This window comes from Silene latifolia, chromosome 3 (assembly GCF_048544455.1).
Source record: "Silene latifolia isolate original U9 population chromosome 3, ASM4854445v1, whole genome shotgun sequence".
In the NCBI taxonomy this organism is placed as follows: domain Eukaryota; kingdom Viridiplantae; phylum Streptophyta; class Magnoliopsida; order Caryophyllales; family Caryophyllaceae; genus Silene; species Silene latifolia.
Window position 1 is genome coordinate 6,029,933 of NC_133528.1, and position 10,789 is coordinate 6,040,721.

Below are 10,789 nucleotides of genomic sequence, written 5' to 3' on the forward strand. Positions count from 1 at the left end.
ACGTTGTTTTTGGTCTCCGGCGCGGCACGTTACCGCCAATCTCTGCCTGAGCCGCCCCCACATCCATAGCTTTCAACGCCTACTCTATTAGCTCGTCCGGGGCCGGTCTGCGATCACGCGGCGCGGCCCTAGGATGCAGCTCAACGACTCTCCTGTCCTGGTCAAGTCATAGCCTTTTTAGGAAGGAGACAGAGAGATCCTGACCGAAGCGATCTGCAAGAAACAAAGCAACAGTTAAGCAAAAGAAGTAAACCGAGGCTAAAACATCGAAGCATAAAAAGAGGGGCCTCACACCGACCCTACTCACCTTGGACGAGGGCCGGTATGAGGCCGACGTGACAAAGCGGCTCGTCTTGAAGGAAGATCTGCGTCGGAGGCATCCACCCCTTCGGAGTGCCATCCTTCGTCGCCTCGAACATGCTCATGGCCCGCACTTCGTCATCCTTAAGATAGACCTTCATGGCGTCCATCTTGATTTTATTACGTGAGACGTATCTATCATGCTCCCCCTTACTCTCACACCGCAAATTGACGCGGCTCTGGAAGGACCGGGGCAGTGGATAGTCCTCCGGAACCTCGACGTATACCCACCGCCCCTTCCAGTCCTTGCAAGATGTCAGCTTGGTGACGGTCGCATAACCCGGCTCGGTCTGTATGCTGTACCACCCCGTGCCACCTAGGGTAGCCTGCCGAAGATGGTGGAGCCGACGGAAGAGGTTCACCGTTTGGACCTCCCCCTTAAACAAACAAACTCATACAAAGCCAATAATAGTCCTAATGACCAACGGATGCAGTTGTGCCACGGCGACATTCATAGCTTTAATTATGGCCGCGACGTGTTCATTAAGAGGAAACCGGAGCCCATACTCTAGGTGTCTGATGTACACGCCGATGCAACCTTCGGAAGGGCAACAGACTGCCTGATCACCCTCAGGGATAAAAATTCTATACCCCCTGCCGAAGGAGTAATGATCTTCAAAAAGTTCTGGCCCGGAGACAGAGGCGAACTTGTTTGTCCAAACGCGATCAGGATTGATCGAGCAGGCGTCACCATGCCACAAGAGATGCGGCCTCTCCGAATCAGATTGGGTCGCCTCATCATCATCATCAAAACCCTCCAAAAATTTCTCATCAATTTCAGGAGAAGGCGACTTGGGACCCCCAAACCCTATCGGGGTGACAACCAGTGGCTCCTGTTCAACAGGACGCGACGGTTCGCCCCCCGGCGCAGAGGTACTGGGTTGAGCATCAGCAGAAGACATGGTGACAACAAATTACTTAGCAAATAAAAGTTAGGAAAAATTTGTTTGTTTACCTTGGAAGAAAGTGTTACGCCGAGTAACGCTTCGGAAATTAGAGAGAGAAAGAAACTCTTCGAAAAAAACTAGAGAGAGAAATTTTTTTGAAGAAATGAAGTTTGATGGTCAAAATGAGGGGCACACTGCTCTATTTATAGAGCAAAGCCCATTCAATGGACCAATCAGAGCGAAGCCCATGAAGCGTCCACCAATCAACACCAAGCCACGTGTCCAGCATGCAGCCACGGAATGTCAATCGACATAACAGTTACCAATCTTCTTTGACACGCTCCTTGGTATCTACCTCCCAACGGCCATCTGATCAACCAAGCTTGGCGGCACTGGCCAGAGGCAATCAAAAGCACACGGCACTCTCAACCTTGGTCTCGGCCAGCGTCATTTCCTTTTCCACATTGGATATCCATTACACAACCATGTGGAGGGGGGATATGGTACGGCCTGAACAGAACCAAGCCGAGGAAGAAGAAGCCGAAGGAGAAGTTCAACTTGCGCAGAATACGCTCAACACTCAGCGAAGGTCCATACCACGGCATAGACTACGCTTGGGGCAAATTGATGGGGCATATTCTGCACCCGCTGACCGAGTCAACATATTGAGCAAGGTCAAAGCTAAAAGACAGCAAGTCAACATATCAACAGCCTAACCGACGCAGCCTGTCGGCCTGTCACTTCGGTCTCGGCTCGGCAACTAGCCGCCGAGAGGCATATCCGCGTACTCACATCCAGTCCCCTCGGCATGGAGTCAACAAGGCATGCCGGCCTGCCATGGGTCCCTCGGCCGAGGGTAAGATAGTCTTTCCACCTGCTCTGCCACTTGGCCACTACGTGACAAAAGGTGAAAGTCTATAAATACTCCACTTCTCTCATTGAGAAAAGGATCGAAAAACTATCCCAAAACTATCTGAATATCACCTTAATCTGGTATAAACTCCCTTATCTCTCTACAATATACTTTGCCAAGTAACATACAACTTATCTCTCTAAGTTTACTGACTTGAGCGTCGGAGTGAGTACGTTGGGCCCCAAGCCGAGCCCTCAGTTTGTTCATCTTAAACAGGAAAGAGCGAAAGGAAGAGACAAGCAACGACATCATTCTAGCAGCTCACGTGGTCACAATAACTGCTCCGAAATTACACCCGGAACAATTGGCGCCGTCTGTGGGAAAACCTTACAAAAAGCTAGTCACCTACCTTACAAAAAAAAAGTTGGAAAAACCCAAAACCATTCAAAGAGCTAAGAAGATGTCAAAACAACAAGAAACTGTGGGTGAAGAAACTGCATACTTCCAGGATGACACGTTCCCTAATTCTGAGATCGGGCAGTCCCCCACCGGCCGAGTCATTGAGCCGGTGAAGTACGGGATGCCAAGAGAGCCAGAAACACCGCTGCCGACCGGCCAAGTCACTGTCATGGGACATGTGGTCGATGCGGCCAAATTGAAGCTATTCCTGGACCTGATGGGTGGTACGCCGGTAACCCCTGTCATGGCGACAGGGGCGGCAGCGCCTCCACAGGTGACCAGGGCCCATGGAGTGATCCCGAACAACTTGTCCGGAGCAATGCAAGGAGTTGGGCGTACTAAAACGCCAGCGGAGCCCGTGGTGCCAGTGGCAGACCAAAGTCCTTGCCCCACTCGCGGGAGGACAGCGTCGCCGCGGCAACAACGAGGCCCGCCCCGAAGGAATGAAAGAAGTCTGACTCACCAAAGTCGGGCAAGAAGCCCTTCCCGCCAGAGGGAGGTAAGCCGGACTCATGGTGCGAGGAGCCGATCGCCGCGTGTCATTCGACACATGGTCAGACAGCCCCTCAGTGCCTATGTCCTCGAAGTCCCTGTGCCGACTAAACTGAAGCTGCCGCCCCTATCTTACAAAGGGGATAGCGACCCAACCGACCATGCCGAGGCTTTCGAGTCGTACATCTCGGTATGGGAACAGCCTGATGAGGTGTGGTGTCGAGTCTTCCCAACGACCCTGCATGGGATGTCACAAAGTTGGTACAAGGGGCTACCTAATGGCTCGGTATACTGTTATGCCGACCTGAGGGACAACTTCATAGCCCAGTACGCTTGCATCAAGCGAAGGGCCGTGGAGACATCAGATCTCCTAACTATCCAACAAGGGGAGGACGAGTCCCTCCGGAGCTACGTCAAAAGGTTCGACGCTAAGGTTCAGCAGATACGTGAGCTGAACACCGAACTGGCGGCCTTCGCGCTGATGAAAGGCCTCTCGAAAGGCGATTTCAAAAACGAGCTCATCAAGTGCGAAGACCTCAACCTGGACTCCGCCGGAAAGATGGCCGACCGAGCCATAAAGGTGGAGGACTATCACAAAACCTGGGTGGGCCACAGTGAAGCAGGGCACCCAGAGAGGAGGAGCCGCCGGGACAACGTAGATGAAGAACGTCGTGACGGGAATCGGTCACGGCCCGAAAGATTCAATAGGAAACAACACTCGGCGGGCGCCGGGGGGAGTCCGGGACCATATACCCCGAAGCGGTACAGCAGTCTCACCCCCCCTGGTCAAATCACCGGCCGAGGTCTTTGCCCTAAGCAAGAATAAAGGGCAGAAATGGGCAAGGCCCCCCAAGGCGAGGGGGGACGGTGACCTTAGCCAGTTTTTCGAATACCACGGCCAGACCGGCCATAAGATCGACAACTGTCGGCATCTGAGGAACGCCATCGAGGAGCTAATCCGAAAGGGGGCCCTCAGCAAGTATGTAGCTGGAGGCCCAGAAACAAGCTCCGACGGGGCGAATAGAAAATCAGTATTCCAGCGGATGAGAGTGATCCAGGTTGTCATCGGAGGAAACGAGAACGGTGGGTCAGCTAATGGGCACAAACGGCACCTAAATAAGCTTTACCAAGCCATCAACTTTGTGCCCACCACAGCGATCCTTGCTTCCACCATCCTCGATATAACCATCGGAAGAAAGGACTACGAAGGAGTCGTTTCCCCGCACAGCGACCCACTTGTCGTCCACCTGGACATAGCCAACCACTTGGTCAAAAGGTGCCTGATTGACACAGGCGCCTACACGAACATCATGTTCAGGGAATGCTTTCTCAATCTCGGTCTGAAGATTGAAGACCTGAGCCCCTGCACTAACCCGCTGTACAGCTTCTCTGGGGCCGGCCTGGTACCCCTGGGGTCAATCAGACTGCCGGTGATGTTCGGCCAAGCGGATGCGGCCAAAAATGTTTTATCCGAGTTCGTGGTTATTGATGGTTCGTCGGCCTACAATGTTCTCAAAGGCCGGGTCACTTTGAGCGAGGTCGATGCTGTGATGTCCATCCGGACCCTGACATTGATGTACGTCTCGGACCGGGGGGAAGCACAAAAGCTCGTCTCAAAGGACGAAAGAGACGAAATTGTCAATGTCCAAGTATCTGCCAGAGGGTGCAACATGCAATCTCTCAAAGTGGCAAAGAAATCGGAGAAAGGAAAGAGCACATCCTTACGGCAGGAGGGCGAACGGATGGATACTAACGTCGGCATGGTCGAAGGAGCCCAGACCGAGGAAGTGGAAATTGACCCAGAGCGCACCGTAACTATCGGTGCCGACCTGGAGCCAAAATTCAGAGCCGATCTCCTAGACCTGCTGAGGAAGAACAAAGATGTCTTCGCATACTCAGCAGCCGAGATGCAAGGCGTGAGCCGGGAGGTGATCGTTTACATGCTGAACGTACTCTCCACCGCTCGCCCTGTCAAGCAGAAGATGAGGAACTCCTCGGTCGAGAAGGATGAGGCCATCAAAGCTGAAGTAGACAAATTACTAGAGGCGGGCTTTATCATGCCTTGTACTTACCCTGAGTGGCTAGCAAACGTTGTAATGGTGAGGAAATCGTCGGGGGCGTGGAGGATGTGCGCTGATTTTACCAATCTTAATAAAGCGTGCCCAAAATATTGTTATCCCTTGCCTCGAATAGATAGTTTAATTGACGCAACGGCAGGCTACACTATGCTGATCCTGCTAGACGCCTTCTCAGGGTACCATCAGGTATTCATGGCCGAGGAAGACATGCCTAAGTGCGCATTCATCACCATACACGGCACATACATGTATAAAATGATGCCGTTCGGTTTGAAGAACGCTGGCCCAACTTACACCAGATTGGTGGACAAAGTGTTTCAAGATCAAAAAGGGCGAAACATCGAGGCTTACGTCGACGATGCTATTGTAAAAAGCAAGTCTGACAGCGAGCACTTGGCCGATTTGAGCGAGACATTTTGTTCACTAAGGAAATATAGAATGAAGCTTAACCCGAAGAAATATAACTTCGGTGTCCGGGCAGGTAAGTTCCTCGGCATGCTTGTCAGCGCCAGGGGAATTGATGCCAATCCAGAGAAAGTCCAAGCAATACTAGACCTGCCGGAGCCGAGAAACCGAATAGAGGTTATGAGGATGGCGGCTCTTGCCCGCTTCATCTCTCGGTCAGCCGACAAGAGCACTCCGTTCTTTACAGTGCTGAAAGAGAATAAAAACTTTAGCTGGGGGGAGCAACGAGCACGACTTTCGAGCAATCGAAAGCTCACCTTCGACATCGCCGACCCTGTCTGGGCCGATCTTTGGGGAGACGCTATATCTATATCTAGCAGTTACCTCGGCCACGGTCAGTGCCGTAATCGTCAGGGAAGAAAATAAGCAGCAACACCCAATTTACTTGCTCAGCCATACACTGATGGCCGCCGAAAGAAATTACCCACTGATTGAAAAAGCGGCCTTTGTCGTCGTCGTTGCCGCAAGGAAGCTAAAACCCTACTTCGACGCTCATTCCATGACGGTCTTAACCGACCAGCCATTGGAGAAAGAATTAGAAAAATTCGAAAAATCCGGCAGACTTATCAAATGGGCGGTGGAGCTCTCCGGCTTTGGCATTCAATACAAGTCGAGGCCTTCGATAAAGGGGCAAGCGCTTGCAGACTTCCTGGCCGAGTGCACATATCAAGAAGAATCACATCCCGGCGTATGGGAAGTGTATACCGACGGGTCCTCCACGGCGAACAGCTCAGGAGCCGGCATCCTTATCATCAGCCCTAACGAGGACGAGTTTGAGTACGCCTTGAAGTTTACCTTCTCGGCCTCAAATAACGAATCCAAATATGAGGCGGTGATAACTGGAGTCGAGTTAGCTAGAGCTGCCGGGGCGGAGCACGTTGTGGTGAAAACAGATTCACTCTTAGTGACTAATCAAATCAGAGGAGAGTATGAGACTCGAGACGACGGGATGATAAGGTATCTGGAGAGGGTAAAAGCTGACACCTCAAAATTGAAATCTTTCCAAATACAGTGCATCCCCAGGTCTGAGAACAACCGAGCCGACGCTCTCTCAAAGCTTGCCAGTTCTAGCATCAAGAATGTCAGTCGAACCGTGCTGGTGGATATCAGGAATGCTAAAAGCATCACTGAGACCGTCGGCATGGTGGGCGACATCGAAGCCGAGACGACGTCGATAACTCCGATAATGAAATACAAGCTAACAAAAGAGTTACCGGAGGACCGCAGTCTCTCTCAGAAGATAAGAAGGATCGTCGCAAGGTACTTGGTGTTCGAAGGAGAATTATACAGAAGGTCCGTGATAAGACCACTTTTGAAATATGTCGGCCCAGCCGACGCGGAGCTTATACTGACAGAGATTCACGAAGGCATCTGTGGACATCACATGGGGGCGAGAACGCTAGCCCTTCGAACCACAGAGAAAGAAGCAACGGGATACAGTCCATTCCACCTAGTCTATGGGTCTGAGGCCGTCCTGCCAATTGAAGCAGCGGTGCCGACATTCAGAACACAAACCTTTAACCCAGTCGAAAATGAGGAAGGCATGAGAGCCTCCCTAGACATGGTCGAAGAAAGTCGAGACACGGCGCGGCTCAACTTGGCAGTGTATCAAAACCGAATAAGAAGAGCATACAACCGTAGGGTCCACAAAAGGGACTTAAGAGTAGGAGATTTAGTCCTTAGAAAGTCGGCCGCAACCAACAAAGGAAACATCCATGGAAAGATGACGGCCAACTGGGAAGGACCCTACAAAGTGGTTGAAGAAATGAGGCCGGGTACATACCGGTTGACAGACATGGAGGGTGTTCCTCTAATGAGCCATTGGAACACAGACAACCTAAGGAAATACTTCGTATAGCGGCGGAGGTGTCCGAGACCGTTGTGGGCACCCCAACGCATGATTATACCTTATAAAGAATGATCCAAGTTTTCCATCAAAATGTCTGTCCCCTCCGTAGTCTTACCGAAGTAGACGCCGCGGCCAAAGCCGGGCAGTCACGCCAAATGCAGTTGATACTCGCGAAAGCGACCAACATGCCAAATGCAGTTGATACTCGCGAAAGCGACCAACATGCTTAGGAACGTATAAGTACAGTTGAGACGCAATTCTAGTCGCCTCGGCCAATCCGAGGGGGCGGAGGAAGCGATAAATATGTCTACAGATACGAACGCTGTCGAGCTGTAATATTGATTACCCCGGCCAAAGCCGGGAGCGACGGGGACACAACGACCGATACGCTAACATGTTCACAACGGCAGTTGGGAAGCGCAAATCTGACCGCCTCGGCTAAGACCGGGAGTGGAGGGAGGAAGCGACCGACATGCCAACATGTTAAAAAACGTTTAAGTACAATTGAGATGCGCCTTCTAACTGCCTCGACCAAGCCGAAAGTAAAAACGAAAAAGCGCTCAATATGTTGAAACGTAATAAGACAACTGAATGAAGGATCAAAGCCTCGGCCAAGCCGAAGGCAAATTAAACAAACTTCATTAAAATGTTTACAGATGAGGAGAATACAGACGACGGCCGTCCCCATAGGGATAGCCTAAACACAGCCTACCAAAGTTTAACAAAAAAGGAATGTAAAACAAAAGATTACAACATAAGACTTGAAGCGCCAAAAGGATGGCAGGGAGGAAAGGCTCAATAGTTGGCCCCCGAACAGCTGAAGCTGTTCGAAGGGCCGGGTGAATCTTGTGACGACCGCCCGTCTCCCTATGCCTGTTGTTGCTCGCCACCGGCAGCAGTAGCAGCATTACCAACAGGGGGCGGCCCAGAAGCCGACTTGACAGCTTCACCTGCCTTTGCCCTCTCAGCCTCCTCCCTAGCCTCCTTCACCTTTGCAGCATGGGCCGCCTTGGCCGCCGCTTCATGGGCAGCCTTCGCCGCCTTCGCCTCATCCGCGGCCTTAGCCTCCGCAGCCGCCGCCTTCTCATCAAGAAGCCGGTCAAAATCCTGCCACGGAAACTTGCCTTCAGGAAGGAGCTCTTTGATTGCATCCCTGGTGGCATATTCAGCTTGGTCCCGGTACCGGGCACACATCTCAGGGATGATAACGGTTTTAAGCATCTCAATATCCTTCTCCCTCTGAGCAAGGATAGCCTTTGTGTTCTTATGCTCCTTCGCCTCGGCGCCATGCAAGTCCTTCCACCTTCCCCTCTGCTCAACCATGGTCTTATAGCCGCCCTCAAGCTTGTCCTTCTCCTCCCGCAGCTTAGCGGCATCAGCCAGCGCAGACTCAACCTTAGCCCTCTCGGCCAGGACGAGCTTCTCAGCTTCCCCCTTAAGCTTTCGCTCAACAAGGAAGTCCTTCATGGCGGCCTGGAAGTCTTTCTTCGTCGACGCGGCCTCCTTCTTAGCAGCGGCAAGCTCAAGCCTAAGCCGTTCGAACTCAGGGGCAGATTGAGCCATAAGCTTTTCCTGCTCGACAAGCTGAGTGCCGTCTAGTTCAGCCCACCTCGCCAGCTTTTTGGCCAACTTTACGCCGTCCTCCCTGAGCTGAACACAGGAAGCCTTCTGGGATGAGGAGTCGGCGGTGACATTTATATCGCCCGTCTGCACAGGCTGCTTCTCCAATTGCCGTTCAGTGAGAACGACAGCCGACGACGGCGGATCTGGAAAAAACTCAGACAAAGCGTCCATGTCAACATTCATGGACATATCAGAAAGCCTGTCATCAGGAATGCACAAGGAACCTGCTAAATCCGAGCCATGGGTTAGATCCGTACCAGTCTTAGCCTTCTTGGACAGAGGGCCGGCTGGCCCCTTTTCTTTCTCGGCCTCGGTAACAGCAGCAGCTGTGACACCCTTAAATTTAGCGTTATCTAATTACTTAAATTCTACAGAAAAACTGACAGGATATGTTTGTAATTGGTTCAACTAGATAAAACCTGTAATTTCAAAAATTTTCCTAAACCATTCACAAACATTTCCAGAAGGAGAGTGCCAACCTGCAATTTCTAACAAACTAATTTACATAACCCAACCTAAGCGCGAGAACATATAGATACAAACCCAAGGTAAAAGAGGGAGACATATGTCCCTTCAAAAAAAATATACATAACCAAAAGTTAAAAGGTTTACTATACAAATAGCCAAACTAGGTCCAAGGTTCCTTATGCTCACTAGCTCGTCTGTGACCCCATCTAAATCTTCAACCTGTCAATCGCATTTTATACAAACACGAAAGCCACAATTCAGTGGGGAGTAACTTCGAGTCCTCCCAGCCACGAAACGTCATATTTAATGTAACATGTAATAAAACATGTAAACAACATGATAAACAATTTAATTATCAAGTATTCTAACCTATGACCCCCCTAACTGACCAAAATAAACTATCATGTGAAACATATAACAAATTGTAATCCAAACTTTATCAATTGTAACCGGCTTACATCTCACCTATTACAATTCATAAAATCACCATACAAGAAAGGGCAATATATCAAAGACAGGTATAAGTTCTTAGCACCGTCAATAGTCACTTTGTAACTCGAGTCTATACCACGAGGTAGGGAAGGTAATCGAACCGGTATCTTGGCTCAGCGGTTAATATTAATAAAACATGGCCAAGACACAACACAACCCTAGCCTAAAATCTGCGCAGACCTAGACATGCGGATACACACCACCGCACCCAAGACCCACAATTTTTCAAAAACAAAGTGAGTACCCTAAGGAGTCCACCAAAGGGTTGGCTAGTACTTAAGCTGACCATTTACTATCAAAATAAGTAACGAGGTCATGCCCCAACTTGGATATAAATCCACTAGTCAGGAACACAAAGGCTATCAAGCAGTGAACATATACTCGTCAAAGACTATAAAGACCTATCTATGATGAAGGCCGAAATACTCACCTAGGACCTAGTCCCAGCTAGTCCCAGCTTGAATACTTTAGCCCACACCACACAAGACAAATAAAACACCCACTTAACCATAAGAGGGCAAAGAGTCCAGCTTACCAACATAAATGCTAACATTCTATCATGTGAAAGGCTATATAAATGTCTATTCAGCACACAATCCAACAGTATCCTTAATAAGTATTCAATACCAATTCTTACAATATTAACCATAATAAAGGTTTCGGGGAATCTAGGGCCCTTTCTACAATATAAGAAGCTACTTAAATTCAACTAACTACACATGTGAAATAGAGATATAATAAATGGCCTAAAACAAGAAAAAGG